At 44.4% G+C, this 24,131-nt stretch overlaps 1 protein-coding gene across 4 annotated transcripts in view; it reads left to right on the forward strand.

The window, feature by feature from the left end:
- Window positions 1-251: 251 nt before the first annotated feature.
- The window catches only part of LOC106566728 (nuclear receptor coactivator 3), a 110,876-nt gene continuing 86,996 nt past the window's right edge, over window positions 252-24,131 (forward strand). For 3 of the 4 annotated variants that reach the window (XM_082959918.1, XM_082959915.1, XM_014135048.3), the window contains exon 1: window positions 252-427. The gene's annotated coding sequence lies outside the window, so the exon portion shown is untranslated. The remainder of the gene's footprint in view (window positions 428-24,131) is intronic. The other variant, XM_082959917.1, reaches the window with a different exon arrangement.

Raw genomic sequence — 24,131 nt, forward strand, 5'->3', positions numbered from 1 at the left:
TCTTATTGCTATTATAAACTAGTTACCAACGTAATTAGAGCAGTACAAATAATGAATGTGTCATACCAGTGGTATACGGTCTGATATACCACGGCTGTCTGCTAATCACCGAGTTTATAACTAAAAATAAACACCGTGGCATTATTCTGTTCTAATATCGTCGCTGTTCAGCCGTCTACACCAGAACCCAAGATCTCCTCTTGGGGCATACATGTAGTTGTAGTCCGTATCCGGGAGGTCTGCCCTACCTAAAATAACAACGTTCGACGTGAATAACTACTTTCCCCAGCAACCCCAACGCTCAGCACAAGCTGGCTTCTTGCTCTTCGAGAGTGTTTCCCATTTAAACAAACACAGTGCTGAAGATGGCGGAGAGTTAATAGGGAAAGGAAGAAGCTATTGGTGCGCTCAGAGATATATCTATTTGGTGAGTTTCCTACATTTTCCCTTTACGCATTCCTTTTAATAAAGCTCGGTTTTACGCACGACGGCATTGTTCCTCGTTTGGTTAGACGGAAGTGCCCCGACATCGTTTTCCACTGATGTGTAATAGGACTCTATATACTCGTCGTAACACAATAATATACGCTACGGTGTACGGGCACCGTGCATGCCCGTTTACTTTGACAGCAAAAGTGTTTGTTGTTTTATAGGGACGCTCCAAGCCGAGGTCATGGATTTTGGTGTAGATATAGCGCGCTATATTAATGGTTTCTGACATGTTAGTGGGGTTGAATGTATTTGTCATAGCTGAGGAATTTAAAATAAGTGCCCGTTCGTTTGGACCTAGAACTTTGAGGGAAGGTTTTTTTCTAACTTACTAATACAATGTTTTAAAACGTGTGTATGTGCCTGGTTGGTACCCTTGGCGCAGACAGCACATAATACATTCGATATATTTCTGACTCTTAGGCTAGCCTGCTTTAGGACATGTTGCTTTCATTCAGTAAGTTCATGTCGCCCGGCGGCGAAGGGGTAAAGTCTAACCAGCTCAAATTTAAATATTGTCCTATCGCTGAATGATATAGGGACAATTCCACATTAAATAGGTGGTGGGCCGAAGCTCAAAAGAGTGAAGTTGACTGATCCCCGTCGAGGGAGGAGCAGATTTTTGATGTATATGACAGTAAAACGTATGATGACTATAAAATATGTTGGCACCTTCAATTCCTGCACATTTCTCTGCTTGATTTTTAAATCAGATAACTTCTCAAATAGCAGCTGCCCAATAATACCATAGTGGCATGCATCATGTCTGATGCATTGGAATGAATATAAGTTATGGAGAATGATAAAGAGCCTGTAGGATTATAGAAAAATAAGTTGGGAAATGAATGTTGGTGAGTTTTAACTACTAAATGTTCAGTGAATGTAAGTATATTTAGGTGGTTTACATTATTAACTGTCCTACTAATCTTCTAAAAGTTGATGTGCCAAAATCATTATTCTACTAACTATGACTGAGTGTGATACATGTTTTCCATAATGTAGGTTTCATGCATATACATTCGATCAAAGAACACTCACAAATAATGTTTCACCATTTATTGAGTACAGAGACAAATAGCAAAGGTGTCTCAGGCAGTATTTTAAGTATTTAAATATAGTGTAGCCTACCAATCAATGTATATCAAGTGCCGTGGAGGGCACAATCTTACAATGTTGCAGTCCAGAAATGAGAGCTAACCATCTATGCCAAGAGACTGTAGAAACTGTCATCAACACATGCTTCAGTATTTCCCCTTCTCTCAAGGAACATCTGTGGGCCCAGGCCCCATAGGACCCAGCATAGTCACCAAAGTAGCTGACCGATGTAGAGAGAGAGACAAGGACCTCAGTAGAATGTAATCTAAAGCTTGTGTGGTCCAGAGACGAGGACTCCACCATCTATGGTAACAGCCTGGGCTCCTGATGGGAACTGTAGAATTTTCCCAACTGCAGGTTACAATAATAAAACAATCTGTTTGTCCCGTTATACTGAATCTACATAAAATGTACTCTTTGAGATGTTCTAACAAGCATGTGTATCTGTAGTTGTTCTTCAACTCTAAAATGCACAACACTGTAAGACAAAACCCACAAAGAAAAGACAAAAGGCACATGTCTATGTGGGTCCAATATTTAAATAGTGACAGCAGGGTTAGTTCAAACTGCGGTAGGAGGGTTCTCCTCACAGGTGAGTGAATCAGCCCATGCTTGGTGAATAGCACTTGGTTGATCTCTGGGAGCAGGACACAGGAGAACTGAATAGATTTAAGACAAAAGAGACAAGGATTAATCAAATAAATCATCACAACAAAGGAATGTAGTTTGTGAGCTAGAAGATGAACATCCTGACAGTCTGAGGCTGGCTGCTCTGCACTCATCCTACTATTGACAGGGATAATGTAGCATTTGTCAGAATGAAATTACTGGGTCTTGCCTTGATGACTGTATTAGATTTACACTACTTGTCCTATTGATTTTTGTAGTCTTCAATTATTACTTGGAAAAAACTAGAGGTCGACCAATTATGATTTTTCAACGCCGATACCAATTATTGGAGGACCATAAAGGCCGATACCGATTAATCGGCCGATTTATTTATTTATTTGTAATAATGACAATTACAACAGTACTGAATGAACACTTACTTTAACTTAATACAATACATAAATACTATCAATTTAGCCTCAAATAAATAATGAAACATGTTCAATTTGGTTTAAATAATGCAAAAACAAAGTGTTGGAGAAGAAAGTAAAAGTGCAATATGTGCCATGTAAAAAAGCTAACGTTTAAGTTCCTTGCTCAGAACATGAGAACATATGAAAGCTGGTGGCTCCTTTTAACATGAGTCTTCAATATTCCCAGGTAAGAAGTTTTAGGTTGAAGTTATTATAGGAATTATAGGACTATTTCTCTCTATACGATTTGTATTTCATATACCTTTGACTATTGGATGTTTTATAGGCACTTTAGTATTGCCAGTGTAAGAGTATAGCTTCCGTCCCTCTCCTCGCTCCAACCTGGGCTCGAACCAGGGACACATCAACAACAGCCACCCTCGAAGCAGCGTTACCCATGTAGAGCAAGGGGAACAACCACTCCCAAGTCTCAGAGCGAGTGACGTTTGAAACGCTATTAGCGCACACCCGCTAACTAGCTAGCCATTTCACATGGGTTACACCAGCCTAATCTCGGGGGTTGATAGGCTTGAAGTCATAAACAGCGCAATGCTTGAAGAATTGCAAAGAGCTGCTGGCAAAACGCACGAAGGTGCTGTTTGAATGAATGCTTACGAGCCTGCTGCTGCCTACCATCGCTCAGTCAGACTGCTCTATCAAATATCAAATCATAGACTTAATTATAACATAATAACACACAGAAATACGATCCTTTGGTCATTAATATGGTCGAATCCGGAAACTATCATTTAGAAAACGAAACGTTTATTATTTCAGTGAAATAAAATTGAAAGGTACAAATCTGGGACCAGCGCCGTTGCTAGCTACCAGGGACGTTGCTAGCTACCATGGCTGGTCCCATTGTTGCAAAGAGTTATGGGATATTTAGAATCCCGTTGTCTTAACCTTTGTCATCTTCAACCTAGGCAAGGGTGCACCCAAAATGGCTAACATGTCCACCCATTATGCCATCATTGACTTGAATGGAGACGCCCTTTCTATTTCTATGGCAGTACCTAAACACAATAGTACAGAAAATGGGTTGGGGAGTAGCAGTTACTCTAAATAGTTTCCTGACCACAAAATCAACTTCATCCATATTGATTGCGTGACGCACCTGTCTTTCGGACAAGGTTGGCCTCTGACCAGGGTCCACCCCAGTCTTCTAGTGGAGTTGCAGGAATCCAGGCCTCTTACTCATCTTTCCAGGGACCTCTGTCTATTTCTCACCAGGATTAGTCTGCATTTTCTATGGAATCACAAGCCAACTTACATCCTAGGAACCCCAGTGCTGTTACTGGAAATAGAGCCATCAGTGTGAAAACAACTGATGGGTGACCCCTCTCTGCATGACAAGATAGGCATATTTGTAATTTGAGTTAGAATAGCTTGTTATACAAACAGCAAGCAAGCAAAAACAAACAAGTCAATCACTGTCATTCTCAGCCACTTTCACCTCAAACCTTCAACCTTGTCTATGTATAGGATGAATCTTTCACCTCAAATCTTCAACCTTGTCTATGTATAGGATGAATCTTTCACCTCAAACCTTCAACCTTGTCTATGTATAGGATGAATCTTTCACCTCAAACCTTCAACCTTGTCTATGTATAGGATGAATCTTTCACCTCAAACCTTCAACCTTGTCTATGTATAGGATGAATCTTTCACCTCAAACCTTCAACCTTGTCTATGTATAGGATGAATCTTTCAGAGAAATCCACCCAAGTACTTTAGTAGACATGGTTGATAGAAATAACGTCATGGAATAGTTTACAGCAGTACTATTTCACTGATATTTTGTTAATTTTGAAGGAAAGTCCCATGTGGTTCCTTTACAGAACCAAGAAAACTCTTAAAGCAACTTCCTCTTTCTCAGAAAATAGAGCCTCACTGAGGGGAAACAATGATTCAGAGGGGTAATGACTGTTAAACATTTTATTCTTATTTTTTATTTAAATTTTAAATGCATGAAATGAAAATGAAATGTATGTATTCACTACTGTAAGTCGCTCTGGATAAGAGCGTCTGCTAAATGACTAAAATGTAAATGTAAATGTAAATACGGAACTGTTCCATATTTTATCTAACGGGTGGCATCCCTAAGTCTAAATATTCCTGTTACATTGCACAACCTTCAATGTTATGTCATAAGTATGTACAATTCTGGCAAATTAATTACGGTCTTTGTTAGGAATAAATGGACTTCACACAGTTCGCAATGAGCCAGGCGGCCCAAACTGCTGTATATACCCTGACTGCTTGCACGGAACACAAGAGAAGTGACACAAATTCATGTTAGCAGGCAATATTAACTAAATATGCAGGTTTAAAAATATATACTTGTGTATTGAGTTTAAAGAAAGGCATTGATGTTTATGGTTAGGTACATTGGTGCAACGACAGTGCTTTTTTTGCAAATGCGCTTGTTAAATCATCACCCGTTTGTCGAAGTAGGCTGTGATTCGATGAGAAATGAACGAGGCACCTGCAACGATTATATGCAACGCAGGACACGTTAGATAACAATACATGGTTGATGATATTACTAGTTTAACTAGTGATTATGTTAAGATTGATAGTTTTTTTATAAGTTTAATGCTAGCTAGCAACTTACGCTGCTGGCTTCTTGCTGCCCTCGCGTAACAGGTAGTCAGCCTGCCATGCAGGCTCCTCGTGGAGTGCAATGTAAGGCAGGTGGTTAAAGCGTTGGACTAATAACCGGAAGGTTGCAAAAACGAATCCCCCCTGAACAAGGCAGTTAACCCCCGTTCCTAGGCCGTCATTGAAAATAAGAACGTGTTCTTAATCTGACTTGCCTAGTTAAATAAAGGTGTAAAAAAAATAAAAAATTTAAATTAAAATTAAAAAAAATTCGGCAAATCGTTGACCAACAATACCGATTACCGATTGTTATGAAAACTTGAAATCGGCCCTAATTAATCAGCCATTCTGATTAATCGGTCGACCTCTAGAAAAAACTGATAGCTAAAGTCCCGGAATGACATGCTAGCTAGTGATAAAGTTATCTGCTCCTGCTAGCTACAGTAGCAACAGATCTTCTTGTTGCAACTAGCTAACTAGCAAGCTAGCTACATTACTAAGGTTGCTGTGTTTTAAGTTGGGAGTCATTTTACAGCTTGCATTGATGGTATGACGTTTTTATAACTAAATAGTTCATTACAAATATACAAACAATGCATCACCCGATAACAGTTTGTCGCCAGCTGTCTACTACCTTAGATACAGATAACGGGATTGGCAGACGTGATCAGCAGAGATAGTACAATGGATAGTACACAACTTTTGATTGGTTTACAGTTTAGAACTCGGCGGTGTTGCCTGTCCAGTTAGCGAACATAAAAGTATGTATTTAGAAAATATTTGCAAAAATTAACATTCCCAAGAAACGGAAATGTGTTCAGAAGAAATAAATGTACACTATGTAAAAACCAGCTCCTCCTTTGACAGAGATCGATCATCTCGGAAACTGAAGCAGATAGTTTGCTACGGCCACCACCTAAAAATAGTGACGCTTAGACTCACTTTTTCACATTAAAAGGTATGCCAGGCAAAAACCATTGATTGCAAAGTTCAACAAACCATACACCTATATGTAGAAGTCTACCTTTAACAATTGCCACAGAGCATATTACTAAAACATATTTACTTGAGGAACACTGCAGATGCAAAGTTTGGTAACAGAATGACAGTAAAATATTTTTTGTGTGACCATGTTTTCCAAAAACATTAAGGTTCAAAGATGTCTGCAGAAAGAATGGGGTGTCAGCTCTGATATGACACCTTGAGTTTGAAGTGGATCAACACCCGGTAACAGAATGGCATCTTGGGTCCTTGATCTGTACTACACAGAAATGCATAATTATGAGTGTCATTCCCTTCATGGTGATGTATCCTGAATAGGTACACAAAGGTAGCTAGGTGCATGTTTGGGTGTTATTATACACTCGCAATTATTGTAATGAGCTCTGCCCCCAAACAAGACCAAATTTGGTTGGTCCAGACAGTACAGCAAAGTAGAATATTGCACAGGACAGTACAGTTTAGTAGAGTACAGTACAGTAGAGGACAGTACAGTAAAGAAATGTACAGTGAATTAAGGTATAGATGGGTACAGTACAGCAGAGTACAGTACACTTCAGTAGAGTACAGTGCCTTCAGAAAGTGTTCAGACCCCTTGACCTTTTCCACATTTTGTTACGTTACAGCCTTATTCTAAAATGGATTAAAAAAATTAATAATCCTAAGCAATTATAAACAGATATACCTTACTTAAATAAGTATTCAGACCCTTCGTGTTTCCATTGATCATCCTTGAGATGTTTCTACAACTTGATTCGAGTCCACCTGTGGTAAATTCAATTGATTGGACATGAGTTGGAAAGGCACACACCTGTCTATATAAGGTCCCACAGTTGACAGTGCATGTCGGAGCAAAAACCAAGGCATGAGGTCGAAGGAATTGTCTGTAGAGCTCCGAGACAGGATTGTGTCGGCACAGATTTGGGGAAGGGTACCAAAACATTTATGCAGCACTGAAGGTCCCCAAGAACACAGTGGCCTCCATCATTCTTAAATGGAAGAAGTTTGGAACCACCGAGACTCTTCCTAGAGCTGGCTGCCCGGCCAATGTGAGCAATCGGGAAAGAATGGCCTTGGTCAGGGAGGGGACCATGAACCCGATGGTCACAGAGCTCTAGAGTTCCTCTGTGGAGATGGGAGAACCTTCCAGGACAACCATCTCTGCAGCACTCCACCAATCAGGCCTTTATGGTAGAGTGGCCAGACGGAAGCAACTCCTCAGTAAAAGGCAGATGACAGCCCGCTTGGAGTTTGTGAAAACATTCACTGGTCTGATGAAACCAATATTGAACTCTTTGGCCTGGAGGAACGTCTGGAGGAAACGTGCCACCATCCTTACGGGGAAGCATGGTGGTGGCAGCATCATGCTGTGGGGATGTTTTTCAGCACCAGAGACTGGGAGACTTGTCAGGTTAGAGGGAAAGCTGAATGGATCAAAGTACTGAGAGATCCTTGATGAAAACCAGCGCTCTCAGGACCTCAGACTGGGGCAAAGGTTCACCTTCCAACAGGACAACGACCATAAGGACACAGCCAAGACAACACAGGAGTGTCTTCGGGACAAGTCTCTGAATGTCCTTGAGTGGCCCAGCCAGAGCCCAGACTTAAACTTGATGAAACATCTCTGGAGGGACCTGAAAATAGCTGTACAGCGACACTCCCCATCCAACCTGACAGAGCTTGAGAGGATCTGCAGAGTAGAATCTGAGAAACTCCCCAAATACAGGTGTGCCAAGCTTGTAGCGTCATACCCAAGATGACTCGAGGCTGTAAAAGGTGCTTCACCAAAGTACTGAGTAAAGTGTGTTAATACGTATGTACATTCAATTTTTCATATTTTTTTTTATATAAACCTGTTTTTGCTTTGTCATTATGGGGTATTGTGTGTAGTTTGATGAGGGGGGAAAAATATTTAATCAATTTTAGAATAACCAAATATGGAAAAAGTCAAGGAGTCTGAATACTTTCCTAAGGCACTGCATATTATAGTGTGCTCTACTGTAATGTACTCTACTGTGCTCTACTGTACTGAGTTACTGTGCTGTGCTCTACTGCAACTCTGTTTTGTGACTACAATGATTTCCCATTGTGTCATTGGTAACAGAGTGACACATTTTAATCACTTAATAATTAATAAACACAATTGTTATCAGTAAAAACACTCACTAATTGATAGGTCTACCTGTACGTGTTACTTCTGTGAACTTTCTGTTGTTCTGGGATTGATTTTCACTTTTCGCACCAAAGTACGTTCATCTCTAGGAGACAGAACGCATCTCCTTCCTGAGTGGTATGAAGGCTGCGTGGTCCCATGGTGTTTATACTTGCGTACTATTGTTTGTACAGATGAACGTGGTACCTTCAGGCATTTGGAAATTGCTCCCAATGATGAACCAGACTTGTGGAGGTATACCATTTTTTTCTGAGGTCTTGGCGGATTTCTTTAGATTTTCCCATGATGTCAAGCAAAGAGGCACAGAGTTTGAAGGTAGGCCTTGAAATACATCCACAGGTACACCTCCAATTGACTCAAATGATGTAAATTAGTCTATCAGAAGCTTCTGAAGCCATGACATCCTTTTCTGGAATTTTCCAAGCTGTTTAAAGGCACAGTCAACTTAGTGTATGTAAACTTCTTGACCCACTGGAATTGTGATACAGTGAATTACAAGTTAAATAATATGTCTGTAAACAATTGATGGAAAAATTACTTGTGTCATTCACAAAGTAGATGTCCTAACCGACTTGCCAAAACTATAGTTTGTTAACAAGACATTTCTGGTGTGGTTGAAAAACGAGTTTTAATGACTCCAACCTAAGTGTATGTAAACTTCCGACTTCATGTGGGTTTTGTATGTGGGTTTTTGCTAACAGAATAACGAAAATAGGCAATATTTATTTGACTTAGAGAAGGCAAATCATTTTTGCGAAACTAAATATAATAGTTGGCAGGGGCCTTTAACATTATTGTGTTTTTATTGTGTTTCTAATCAGGGGTTGGAACCAGTTCAGGGTGCAGAACCGAAAACTGGAAAATAAATACATATTTCAAGGAACAGAAACAGAACCTGGAACGAAGGTGATCCATAGTGTTCTGGAACAGAAACATTATTTTAAAAGCATTAGAACCGTTTAATAACGTTATTTTACATTCCAGGAAAAATGTTGTAGTCCCACAACAAAGCGCATATGCAAAGCCCTCACTCTGTCACTCAGTTATGTATTCCAGTGTCTGCCTGCAAGCTGAAAATCTTTGCCTGTGCGTGTTTAGGCTACCTGCCCCTCCCCCCTCCAAAGAATAGGCTGCTGTGCGGATGTTACAAGCTTGATTCAGAAGAAAGGGAGAGAGATTTTTAATTAGCTAGAGAAGAATGAATTAACTTTTTCAATGCTAGTTAAGGAGGATACTATAGGCCAAGTTATCACATTTCACTTTGGATTTATTAACTGCAAAAAGGTAAGATGTGTTTGTAATTCTGGTGGCACTCAGCACACACAAGCTTGACCAAGGCAGTTAACCCACTGTTCCCCGGGTATGGATGTCGATTATGGCAGCCCCTGCACCTCTCTGATTCAGAGGTTGGGGGGTTGGGTTAAATGCGGAAGACACATTTCAGTTGAATGCATTCAGTTGTACAATTGACTAGGTATCCCCCCTTTCCCTTTCCTATTAGCTTGCAAGCTCAAAGGACATTCAAAGTTCCTCCATAGAAGCTGCTCCTCCTTGGTATAATTCTGTGGACCTAATTCATATAATGCATGTCATAACAAGATGCCCTGCGCTTCAAGCCTCCTCTTCAACCCTGTCTCGCCACCTGCAAAATTTCAGTTGCATCTTGTGCCTTAGGCTACACTTTATCTGTCCATCACGCATGTAAACAACTACCTTGCCTGCTCTATCCACACTGATTGGTGAAGTAATTTTATGAGCTAAATGGATTTTTAAAATTTATTTCACAGGTTAAAAAAGGAAGAGAAAGGAACGATTCTGAACTTTATTTTGCGATGGGAACAGTGGAACGAAACAACAAAAATCTAGGGGTTCTGTTCATATTTTTGGTTCCTTCCAACTCCTGTTTCTAATAACTTTTTAAGACTTTTCTAGGAATATTTTTTAAGCCCTCTTTGCTTATTCCTAATTTTTAGGATGGAAAATGGTTGAAAAACATATCTATGCCTCAATTTCCCAAAAATATAGACTCTTCGCTTTTCATTTGATATGCTCCTATAAACTTCACATGTTGGTGCTCATGGGACCTTTGACATGGAAATGACCATAGGCCATGACCCTGTACATGGATACATTTAGGCAGCGTGCACTGCGCAGAAATGTTATTATAGTTACATGAGAACGGTACAGGGGATTGGTCCGACCATCAATAGGGGACGGACGTGCGGTGTGCAAGTCAGACATTGCTTTCCCATAATACAGTAGGCTATATGTGTAGATACTATTAATATTTCCCTTACCTGTGCCCAACGCAGTTCATTTGATTGCCAATCTCACGTATGTCAAAGTGTAATATTAGATGTTAACTGCTTTAGATGTTGCTGCTGTGTGTAGACCTGTTTTAACTTTTCTTGTGGGGACCAGAAGACCCCACAAGAATAGTAAACAAACTAAAATTTGACCAACTGGGGACGTTTTGTCAGTCCCCACAAAGTCAAATGCTATTCCGAGGGGGTTTAGGGTTAAGGTTAAAATTAGTGTTAGGGTTAGAATTACATTAAGGGTTAGGGTTTGGAGCTAGGATTTGGAACTAGGGTTATGGTTAAGGGTTATGGAAAATAGGATTTTGAATGAGACTGAATTGTGTGTCCCCACAAAGTTAGTTATATAAGACTATGTGTGTGTGTGAAACTGAGTTAATGATCTACTCTAAAGGACCTTTATTTTATGCACTCCTCTACCCCTCCCTCTTCATATATAACCGTCCTGTTACATGATATATATAATCTTATTATGTGCTGCTGCTTGTTAATGTAGTGTCTCCATATGCTAGGAGAGGAAGTGTGAGAAGTGTGTTGCAGGGCCTGGGCCATGAGGTTTAGTTAATTATAAAAGCCACTGTTTAAATGTAGCTCTATGTCTCTGGCTTTGTTCCCGGATGACCTGGCTGTGTGTCTGTGTGTTGCCCTAATAGAGGGTAGAGTAGAGGGGTGTGGTGGCCTGGCAGACAGTGTTTTGTTCCCCAGTGCCCTCCTGGCAGATTTACAGTCCTGTCTTTCTGTGACCAAACTGTCAATTAACACAAACACACACGCTCACACCCTCGCAGACACACACTCACACTTACCCCACCTCTACCCTTCACGGGGGCTTCCAGAAGGCTCCTAAATCGAGAGGGAACAGGGAGGCTGGACATGGGCAGGCTACTGGGCCTATAGGTCACCACGTTGGGGTCAGGGAGGAGGATGAATGAATGGATGGTAGGGCTGTGACTAGGGATGCACGATATATCGGTGAACATATCGGAATCGAACAATATTACTTAAAAATGCCAACATCAGGAATCGGCCGATGTCTAGTTTAACGGCGATGTTAAAAACCGATGTCAAAGCTACCGTGCAAACCTATATAACGTAGGTACATGACGTAATGACGCCACATAAAATGTTGCACTACACGTGCAACACAGCATTCCTAACCTAGCCCACACAATGTCTGCTATGTGGATCGAGCAGTCAACAAGTCAAGCAGTCATTTGAAAGAGTAATAAAATTTCAGCAATACAACTCAAAGGCGAAATCCATTAAAGCCAAGATAATCAAATTCATTGCCCTTGACAATCAACCGTTCTCTGTTGTGGGTGATGTTGGCTTTCGCCTACTGGTCGAGCACCGGTTATGTCACGCTCGTTGGAAAGGACGGACCAAGGCGCAGCGTGAGTTGAGTTCCACATCTTTAATATACAGTGAAACTAAGAAAACAACAAACATGCAACGAATGTGAAGTCGTAGTGCTCAACACACTAACACAAAAACAATATCCCACAATGCAGGTGGGAACAGGGACTCCTTAAGTATGATCCCCAATTAGAGACAACGATAATCAGCTGCCTCTAATTGGGAACCATACTCAAACCCAAACATAGAAATATAATTGACTAGAACACCACCTAGTCACGTGACAGTACCCCCTTCCCCCAAAGGTGCGGACTCCGGCCGCAAAACCTGAAACCAAATGGGGAGGGTGGGGGGGTGACTAGTGTCGGTGGCGGCTCCAGTGTGGGTCTCCGCCCCCGCCCAGACCCCGGATCCGGCCATGGCGCCGGGCTAAACGCCGTGCCTGGACTGGGCATCGGCGCAGAGGAAGGCTCCGGCCTTGGAGCGGTACTGGATGCCGTGCCTGGACTGGGCACCAGCGCAGAGGAGGGCTACGGCCATGGAGCTGGGTTGGACGCCGTGCCTGGACTGGGCACCGGCGCAGAGGAAGGCTCCGGCCATGGAGCTGGGTTGGCCACTGTGCCTGGACTGGGCACCGGCGCAGAGGAAGGCTCCGGCCTTGGAGCGGGACTGGACGCCGTGCCTGGACTGGGAACTGGCGCAGAGGAAGGCTCTGGTCTTAGAGCGGGCCTGGACACTGTGCCTGGACTGGGCACCGGTGCAGAGGGAGGCTCCTGCCAGGGAGCAGGACTGGACACCGTGCCTGGACTGGGCATCGGCGCAGTTTGCACCGGACTGATGACACGCCCCTCAGGTCGAGTGCGTGGAGCCGGCACAGGACGCTCCGGGCTGGAGAGGCGCACTGGAGGCCTAGTGCGTGGAGCCGGTACAGGTGGCACCGGACTGGTGACACGCACTTCAGGGCGAGTGCGGAGAGCTGGCAAGGGATGTACCGGACTGGGGAGGTGCACTGGAGGCCTAGTGCGTGGAGCCGGTACAGGTGGCACCGGACTGTTGACACGCACTTCAGGGCGAGTGCGGGGAGCTGGCGCAGGACGTACCGGACTGGGGAGGCGCGCTGGAGGCCTGGTGCGTGGAGCCGGTACAGGTGGCACCGGACTGGTGACACGCACTTCAGGGTGAGTGCGGGGAGCTGGCACAGGACGTACCAGACTAGGGAGGCGCACTGGAGGCCTGATGCGTGGAGCTGGCACAGGACGTACTGGGCTGGGGAGGCGCACTGGAGGCCTGGTGCGTGGAGTCGGAACAGGTTTCACCGTACTGATGACACACACTTCAGGGCGAGTGCGGGGAGCTGGTACAGGACGTACCAGACTGGGGAGGCGCACTGGAGGACAGATGCGTGAAACCGGCACAGACTTCGCCAGACTGCTGACAGGCTCTTCAGGTCGAATGTTGAGCAGAACACACTTGACCAACATCTCTCTCCTCTCTCTCTCCCCCAACTTCTCCATCGCCTCCCTGACGGTGTCTGGCTCTTCCCTCTGCTCAGCCGCCAGCTCCATGTGCCCCCCCCAAAACAAATCTTGGGGTTTCTGTGGCCGCGGTCCCTGTCGTCGTCGCTGTTCCCCTATGCTCCTTGGCGACTCCCGCCAAGGAAGGGTCTCATGTCCTCCCAGGATCTCCTCCCAGCATCGAAGGGTCCAACACATCCTCCACCTTAACCTGTTGGGGCTAGGGGGCAGTATTTGCACGGCCGGATAAAAAACGTACCCGATTTAATCTGGTTACTACTCCTGCCCAGTAACTAGAATATGCATATAATTATTGGCTTTGGATAGAAAACACCCTAAAGTTTCTAAAACTGTTTGAATGGTGTCTGTGAGGATAACAGAACTCATTTGGCAGGCCAAAACCTGAGAAGATTCCTTACAGGAAGTGGCCTGTCTGACCATTTCTTGCCCTCCTTGATAATCTCTAACAAATACAGGGGATCTCTGGCATGACGTGACACTTCCTACGGCTCCCATGGGCTCTCAGAAGGCCGGAAAAAGCTGAACGATGTAATTCCATCCCCAGGCTGAAACACATTAGCGCGTTTGGCAAGTGCTCTATCAGAGGGCCATTAGACTGAGGCTCGTGCATGAGGGGATAGCATGCTTTTACTTTCACTCTCTTTGTAATAAAAAACGATTTCCCGGTCGGAATATTATCGCTTTTTTACGAGAAAAATTGCATAAAAATTGATTTTAAACAGCGGTTGACATGCTTCGAAGTACGGTAATGGAATATTAGAAATGTTTTGTCACGAAATGCGTCGTGCGCGTGACCCTTATTTACCCTTTCGGATAGTGTCTTGAACGCACGAACAAAACGCCGCTATTTGGATATAACAATGGATTATTTGGGACCAAACCAACATTTGTTATTGAAGTAGAAGTCCTGGGAGTGCATTCTGACGAAGAACACCAAAGGTAATAACATTTTTCTTATAGTAAATCTGACTTTGGTGAGTGCTAAACTTGCTGGGTGTCTAAATAGCCATTCAAACAGCATTCAAACAGTAGTTACTGGGCAGGAGTAGTAACCAGATTAAATCGGGTACGTTTTTTATCCGGCCGTGTCAATACTGCCCCCTAGCCCTAACAGGTTAACAGTAATCTGGTTCAAACCTCGATAGTCAATGCACGGGCGTAAACCTCCATCCTTCTTCTTCACAAAAAAGAAACTCGAGGAGACAGGTGAAATGGAGGGCTGAATGTATCCCTGTCCCAGAGATTCAGCGACATATGTTTCCATAGCCGCCGTCTCCTCCTGTGACAGAGGATACACGTGACTCCTGGGAAGTGCAGCGCCCTCCAGGAGATTTATCGCACAATCCCCAGGTCGATGGAGTGGTAATTGAGTCGCCTTCCTTTTACAGAAGGCGATTGCCAAATCGGCATATTCGGGAGGAATGTGCATGGTGGAAACCTGGTTTGGACTTTCCACCATAGTGGCACCTAAGGAAACACCTAAACACCTCCCTGAACACTGACAGGACCATCCCTTGAGAACCCTCTGTTGCCACGAAATAATAGGATCATGAGAAGCCAACCAGGGAAGACCCAACACAACGGGAAACGCAGGAGCGTCAATCAGAAAGAGACTAATACTCTCTTCATGACTCCCCTGCGTTACCATAGCAATGGGAGCTGTGACCTCCCTAATCAGCCCCGACCCCAACGGACGACTATCTAGGGCATGTACAGGGAAGGGAACATCAACGGGAACAATAGGAATCCCTAATCTATTGGCCAAGGACCGATCAATAAAGTTCCCAGCTGGGCCTGAATCTACTAGCGCCTTATGCTGGGAATGCGGGGAAAACCCCGGAAATCCTATAGATAACCACATGTGAGCAACAGGGGGGTCTGGGTGAGTCGTGTGCCTACTCACCTGAGATGTACCTCTAGTGTTCCGCCGACCACCTCCACTACCTGGAAAACCTCCCCAGCACCGACCAGCAGTGTGCCCTCTGCGGTCACCTCTGGTGCATGGAATGGTTCCCCCTCCGGTCTCCCTAGTACCAGCCCCGCCTAAGGGACTGGAGGATGGAACCAACGGACCCCGATCCGGACGTCCGCGGGAGGCCAGCAGGTTATCCAGCCGGATTGATAAGTCCACCAGCTGGTCCAGGTGGAGGGTGGTGTCCCTGCAGGCTAGCTCCCTACGAACGTCCTCTCGCAAACCACACCTGTAGTGATCGATCAGGGCCCGCTCATTCCATCCCGCACCAGCCGCTCTCCCGCACCAGCCGCTCTCCCGCCGCTCTTCCTTCTGGTGGATGATCAAATACTGCCCGAAAGCGGCGGGAGAAGTCCTCGTAGTTGTCCCGAGTCGGGTCTTCCACCTCCCAGATGGCGTTGGCCCACTCCAGGGCTTTACCAGTCAGACAGGAGATGAGGGCGTTCACTCTCTCGCGTCCTAAGGGCGGTGGCTGGACAGCCGCCAGGCAGAGCTCCAGCTGGAGTAGGAACCCCTGACACCCGGCAGCTGTTCCGTCATACGCTCCCGGGAGCGAGAGCCGAATCCCACCGGATATAGACGACGGTTGGGTATGATCCAGAGGTGCGCCTGGCGGTGGTGTGGCTGGGCCGACGGGACATCCTTTACTCTCCACTCTCTCCTTTACTCTCCACTCTCTCCATGGTCAGCAGCACGCAATCCATGGCAGTCATGAGACTCTGGATCATACTCGCCTGCTGCTGAACGCGCTCCTCTATACGAATAGGAGGGCTGGCTGCTCCTGCTGACTCCATTGTGTGGTCGGTGATTCTGTAATGGTTTTCTTTAGAGAAGTGGAGGAGTCAGGCGCAGGACACAGGGATAAATGTAAACAAACGTGTTTACTAAAAATATCAATAAATCTTCTCATAGGAAAATACATCGTTTGGAGAAACACCTCCAACTACACAAAACAGGAAACAATCACCGACAAGACAAACAGGAAATGCAGAGGTTAAATAATGAACATAATTAGGGAAATCAAAAACAGGTATACACAATAAAGACAAAACTAAATGAACAGTGAAACATCGATCGGTGGCAACTAGTAAGCCGGTGACGTCGACCGCCGAACGCCGCCCGAACAAGGAGAGGAGCCGACTTCGGCGGGAGTCGTGACAGTATGTAAACTTCTGACCCACTGGAATTGTGATACAGTGAATTATAAGTGAAATAATCTGTCTGTAAACAATTTTGGGAAAAATGACTTGTGTCATGCACAAAGTAGATGTCCTAACCGACTTGACAAAACTATAGTTTGTTAACAAGAAATTTATGGAGTGGTTGAAAAAGTTTTAATAACTCCAACCTAAGTGTATGTAAACTTCCGACTTCAACTGTATGCATTAATGAATCAATTGTACAATCATACAATCAATTTGACTTTGGTAAAAACAATCCAACTACATAATGTTAATCATTTATTTGAATGGTAACACTTGATAAACTGGGTAAATCAAGATGTAGCCTATGGCCTATCCACAATACAGGTGAATGCATATTCAATAGGACAGTGTGCATGCATTGAGTTATTGAAGGGGTACAGATGACAATCCGTTCCATTTGGGACTTATTTTATTGTACTGATCAACAACATTTGTATAGAAGTAGCTTCTTTTATAAAAATAGATAAATGTCTAGCATGCTAGCAGATTCCCATAGACTTCCAGTCATTGCGCTAACGCTAGTTAGTATTGGCTCCCGAAACTACCTCTAACTGCCTTCATACAGAAGACATAGACATAACAATGGTAACCACGAGTTCCAAAATCCCAAAGCATCCCTTTAAGAAGCCTCTGTAGTGAAGGGATGGATGGAGAGAGACTGGATAGAAAGAGAAAGACAGAGGAGAGGGTCTCTCTTTTTCTGCCCTCTCTCATACCTGTTCCATCTCTCGCTTTCCCTCTTATGCTCTTCCTCTCCCTCTCTATGCCAGACTCCTTCCTCCCTCTCTCTCTTTCATTAGTTACTCATAATTAATTTGATTCTAAGTCCTAATCCCCTGAATCGCAGCACTCAGGCTAAATAAGTTAAGTCTGCTCTTAAATGACTGGGAGGTGATGAGAGGATTTGACTGCATGGTGTTTGTTTTTGCGAGTGTGTATTATGCATCCGTGTGTTTTTGGGAGTGGTGCATGTGTGTTTTCACGTGCAGGGATGTGTGTTTTGGGAGTGTGTGAGTGTTTGTGCGTGTGTGTGTGTGTTTTGTGAGCTTATGTTTGTGTGTGAAGAGGGTGACATTGTCTCATGTGGATGTTGTGTGTGTGTGTGTGTGTGTGTGTGTGTGTGTGTGTGTGTGTGTGTGTGTGTGTGTGTGTGTGTGTGGCATGCGTGCGTGCGTGCGTGCGTGCGTGTGTGTTGCTAGCTAGCGAGCTCTGCTGGAAATGTTTCTAGATGGATCTGGTGGGAACCAACTCTGTGACATCCTCCTCCACCACCTGCACACTGCTCCTGCTCCCTCCAGCTCAACACCTCTGTTAGCTCTGTGTTGTCTGTCCACGGACCAACAAGGCTGCACTAAATAATGATGCATATTAATGGCCAAGGGCTGTAGGACCGCTTTGATTGACAATACATGATTCAATTACTCAATAATATTCATTAATATATGCGTGACCTAATTACATTCCCCCTACGTTTCCCTCATTTTGTTTCCTACCCCTTGAATATTTTAATCGAGGTAAAGAAGTGGCATGTATTACCATTTTATGACTATGTAATTGATAATTTTGGGAAAAGTTGTATACAACCAATCCATAGACGCAGGGACCAATGCATTACCTTCTAATCTAACTGACTGGTGTGCAAACAGTCAATGATTTGGACAGTGTTGCTCTTTTCTTTTGTCTGAGAGTACAGGTCCACATATGTGAGAGAGGGAGGGAGAAATAGAAGGAGAAAGAAGAGGGGGAGGAGGAGTGTGTAGTTTTTATTAACGTGGTGACTCCCGCAAAAATTCAGGGAGTGCTGTTACATCCAGCTGTTACTGGTTGCGCAAGGCTTCGTTGCCATGGCAACACAGCCCTGTGCGCCGGCTCAAGGTCGTTCATCCCGTTCTGAACCGATCAGCGTGCTACACACACTCATACACAAGATGCACACGGATAGAGCAAGAGAGGAGGGGAGGAGAGAGTGAGACAGGCAGACAGCGAGAGAGAAGAGAACAACTTCAAAGTGACCAAGCACTTCACTGGGGTTAGGGTCGGTGAACAACCCTTCCTCCCTCCATCCCTCCTTCCTTCCCTCCACTGCCCCCCTCTTTCCTTAATAAAAAAACAACCAAAAGAGAACCCCTGGACTTGGGGGTTGTAGGTTCTTCTGCCAGCTGATAAAATATTTAGCTGGTCAGAAGGAGAGAGTGAGGGATGGAGAGAGTCATAATTGGAAGAGAGAAAGGGGGAGAGAGAACAGAGCGAGGGGGAGATACAGTGAGTGGCCAGAGTGGAAGGTTTGTGTTGTGTTCTCTAGAGCAGTGGTTCCCAAACTTTTTATAGTCCCGTACCCCTTCAAACATTCAACCTCCAGCTGCGTACCCCCTCTAGCACCAGGGTCAGCGCACTCTCAAATGTTGTAAGCCTGCCACACACACACACTATACGATACATTTATTAAACATAAGAATGAGTGTGAGTTTTTGTCACCATCTCACATATAAAACGTTATTTGTTCATCGAAAATTGTGAATAACTCACCACAGGTTAATGAGAAGGGTGTGCTTAAAATGATGCACATAACTCTGCAATGTTGGGTTGTATTGGAGAGAGTCTGTCTTAAATAATTTTCCACACACAGTCTGTGCCTGTATTTAATTTTCATGCTAGTGAGGGCTGAGAATCCACTCTCACATAGGTACGTGGTTGCAAAGGGCATCACTGTCTTAACAGCGCAATTTGCCAAGGCAGGATACTTTGAGCACAGCCCAATCCAGAAATCTGGCAGTGGCTTCTGATTAAATTCAATTTTCACAGAACTGCTTGTTGCAATTTTGATGAGGCTCTCTTGTTCAGATATCGGTAAGTGGACTGGAGGCAGGTCATGAAAGGGATAACGAATCCAGTTGTTTTTTCATCCGTTTCGGGAAAGTACCTGCATAATTGCGCACCCAACTCACTCAGGTGCTTCGTTATATCACATTTGACATTGTCCATAAGCTTGAGTTCATTTGCACACAAAAAATCATACAATGATGGAAAGACCTGTGTGTTGTCCTTGTTAATGCAGACAGAGAAGAGCTCCAACTTCTTAATCATAGCCTCATTGAATATAATTGGGGAGAGTCAATGTAATCCTATATTCAGATCATTCAGGTAAGAAAAAACATCACCCAGATAGGCCAGTCGTGTGAGAAACTTGTCATCATGCAAGCGGTCAGACAAGTGAAAATGATGGTCAGTAAAGAAAACTTTAAGCTCGTCTCTCAATAAAAAAAAAACGTGTCAATACTTTGCCCCTTGATAACCAGCGCACTTCTGTATGTTGTAAAAGCGTTACATGGTCGCTGCCCATATCATTGCATAGTGCAGAAAATACACGAGAGTTCAGGGGCCTTGTTATAACAAAGTTAACCATTTTCACTGTAGTGTCCAAAACATCTTTCAAGCTGTCAGGCATTCCCTTGGCAGCAAGAGCCTCTCGGTGGATGCTGCAGTGTACCCAAGTGGTGTCGGGAGCAACTGCTTGTACGTGCGTTACCATTCCACTATGTCTCCCTGTCATGGCTTTTGCGATACCAACATGAGCAGCAGCTACGTTTGGCTACATACAGACCGTCAGTGGAATTCCCGCGAGAGAGTAATGGTTAATGTGATTGGATGTTAATTATTTGACTAGGCTACCTGTATTTGACATTGTGTTGTTATTACTAGATGGTTTCATTTTATTTTTGGCAGTGAAACGAGGCCACTAAGGCGAGAAAAAAACCTCACCCAAATGTATAGCCCCGTTGGAAAATATAAATGGACTGTTTGAAAATGTGAAGAAAAAAATATATATTTTTGAAATGAAAACCAAATTTTTATTCAGCGTACCCCCGACGGTATTACTCCAGTTTGGGAATACCTGCTCTAGAGCATGTTGCATTTCTCTGAGGCTACTATCTGTCTGATGTTGTTACCTGGGCCCTTCTTCTCCTAGACCTGTCCACATCAGACTATTTTATTAATTAGGGGTGTCATGCATGTCGACCAAGGCGCAGCGGGTAAAGTGCTCATCCTCTTAATTTATTTAAAGAAAACACTTAAACAAAATAAACAAATGACGAAAACAGTTCCATAAGGCTCCCAGACTATACAGAAAATAACCACCCACAAAACACAAGTGAAACAAACCCCAACTAAATATGGCCTCCAATTAGAGGCAACGACAACCAGCTGCCTCTAATTGGAGGTCATTGCCTAAACCCCAACATAGAAATAGAAAACTAGATATAAACATAGAAATAGAAAACATAGAACCTAAACCTAAACCAAAAACACCGAAACACACAGAACAAACACCCCCTGCCACGCCCTGACCAAACTACAATGACAAATAACCCGTTTTACTGGTCAGGACGTGACAGTACCCCCCCCCCCCCCCCAAAGGTGCGACCCCGAATGCACCTCAAAAACAACCCCAAACTTGAAGGGAGGGTGGCCACCGTCAACGACGGTCCCTGTGCTACACCCCCACTTCCCAATCCTCCCGCTCTGGGCGTAGCTCCCGTTCAGAAGACTCCGGGCTGAGGAGCGTCGCTGGAGACTCCGGGCTGAGGAGCGTCACTGGAGACTCCGGGCTGAGGAGCGTCGCTGGAGGCTCAGGGCTGAGGATCGTCGCTGGACTGGGCAGGCGCACTAGAGGCCTGATGCGTGGGGCTGGCTTTGGAGGCGCCAGACTAGTAACACGCACCTCAGGGCTAGTGCGGGGAGCAGGAACAGGACATACAGGACTGGGCAGGCGCACTAGAGGCCTGATGCGTGGGGCTGGCTTTGGAGGCGCCAGACTAGTGACACGCACCTCAGGGCTAGTGCGGGGAGCAGGAACAGGACGTACTGGACTGGGCAGGCGCACTAGAGGCCTGATGCGTGGGGCTGGCTTTGGAGGCGCCAGACTAGTAACATGCACCTCAGGGCTAGTGCGGGGAGCAGGAACAGGGTAAACTGGACCGAGGAGATGCACTGGTGGCCAGATGCGCTGCGCCGGCGCACTTCTCCCTGGCTGCTGGCCAACTCTCGCCCGGCAACGCTGCGGAGCCCTTATTGACCGCACCGGACTGTGCGTGCGTATGGGCGACACAGTGCGTATCTCCGCATAACAAGGTGCTTTCTTGATCCGTCGCTCCCCATAATAAGCACGGGGAGTTGGCTCAGGTCTCCATCCTGACTCTGCCCAACTCCCCGTGTGCCCCCCCCCCCCCCCCCCCATTTTTGGGGGGGGATGCCTCTCGGCCTCATGTAGCTCCCTTAATTTCCTCTCCCAGAAACGTCGTTCTGCCTCCCACATCCATCCTTCTCCTCGGTGCTCCAATCCCCGCTGCTTGGTCCTTGTTTGGTGGGTGGTCGTAAGGATTGGACCAAGGCGCAGGGGGTAAAGTGCTCATCTTCTTAATTTATTTAAAGAAAACACTTAAACAAAATAAACATAGAAAATAGAAAACTAGATATAAACACAGAAATAGAAAACATAGAACCTAAACCAAAAACACCGAAACACACAAAACAAACACCCCTTGCCACGCCCTGACCAAACTACAATGACAAATAACCCCTTTTACTGGTCAGGACGTGACAAGGGGATAGGGGGATATTTGAGACAGACTGTGTTTCAAACTCAAAGTAGACAGCCCTAAACCCTCAGCCCTTGAATGACGTTTTACATCGTCACATCCGAGAGTAACTTAACCTGTTGGGGGTAGGGGGCAGTATTTGCACGGCCGGATAAAAAACGTACCCGGTTTAATCTGGTTATTACTACTGCCCAGAAACTAGAATATGCATATAATTATTGGCTTTGGATAGAAAACACCCTAAAGTTTCTAAAACTGTTTGAATGGTGTCTGTGAGTATAACAGAACTCATATGGTAGGCAAAAACCTGAGAAGATTCCTTACAGGAAGTGACCTGTCTGACAAGTTCTTGTTCTTCTTGGCTCTCTTTAATGAAAACTGAGGATCTTTGCTGTAACGTGACACTTCCTACAGCTCCCATAGGCTCTCAGAAGGTGGGAAAAAGCTGAATGATGTAATTCCAGCCACTGGCTGAAAAACATTAGCGCTTTTGGTAAGTGCTCTATCAGAGGACAATGGGACGGAGGCGCGTGCACGAGTCGACCCCATGTTTTTATTTTCTCTCTCTTTGAACCTAAACACGCTTTCCCGGTCGGAATATTATCGCTTTTTTACGAGAAAAATGGCATAAAAATTGATTTTAAACAGCGGTTGACATGCTTCGAACTACGGTAATGGAATATTTAGAATTTTTTGGTCACGAAACGTGTCGTACGCGTCACCCTTCTTTACCATTCAGATAGTGTCTTGAACGCACAAACAAAACAGAGGATATTTGAACATAACTATGGATTATTTTGAACCAAACCAACATTTGTTATTGAAGTAGAAGTCCTGGGAGTGCATTCTGACGAAGAACAGCAAAGGTAATAACATTTTTCTTATAGTAAATCTGACTTTGGTGAGGGCTAAACTTGGTGGGTGTCTAAATAGCTAGCCCTGTGATGCCGGGCTATCTACTTAGAATATTGCAAAATGTGCTTTCACCGAAAAGCTATTTTAAAATCGGACATAGCGAGTGCATAGAGGAGTTCTGTATCTATAATTCTTAAAATAATTGTTATGTTTTTTGTGAACGTTTATCGTGAGTAATTTAGTAAATTCACCGGAAGTTTGCGGGGGGTATGCTAGTTCTGAACGTCACATGCTAATGTAAAAAGCTGGTTTTTGATATAAATATGAACTTGATTGAACAAAACATGCATGTATTGTATAACATAATGTCCTAGGGTTGTCATCTGATGAAGATCATCAAAGGTTAGTGCTGCATTTAGCTGTGGTTTGGGTTTATGTGACATTATATGCTAGCTTGAAAAATGGGTGTCTGATTATTTCTGGCTGGGTACTCTGCTGACATAATCTAATGTATTGCTTTCGTTGTAAAGCCTTTTTGAAATCGAACAGTGTGGTTAGATTAACGAGAGTCTTGTCTTTAAAATGGTGTAAAATAGTCATATGTTTGAGAAATTGAAGTAATAGCATTTCTAAGGTATTTGAATATCGCGCCACGGGATTCAACTGGCTGTTGAGTAGGTGGGACGATTTCGTCCCGCCGACCCTAGAGAGGTTAAATGTCCCTTGCCCAAGCGAGGGAGAGTGGTGATCGGAGAGGCAACGTCCTTGGTGGAAATCTTGAAGTTGAGCTTAAAACAACCAACCTAAAGCTATTAATGTACAGTTGAAGTCGGAAGTTTACATACACCTTA

This window comes from Salmo salar, chromosome 13 (genome assembly GCF_965601325.2).
Source record: "Salmo salar chromosome 13, fSalSal1, whole genome shotgun sequence".
NCBI lineage: Eukaryota > Metazoa > Chordata > Actinopteri > Salmoniformes > Salmonidae > Salmo > Salmo salar.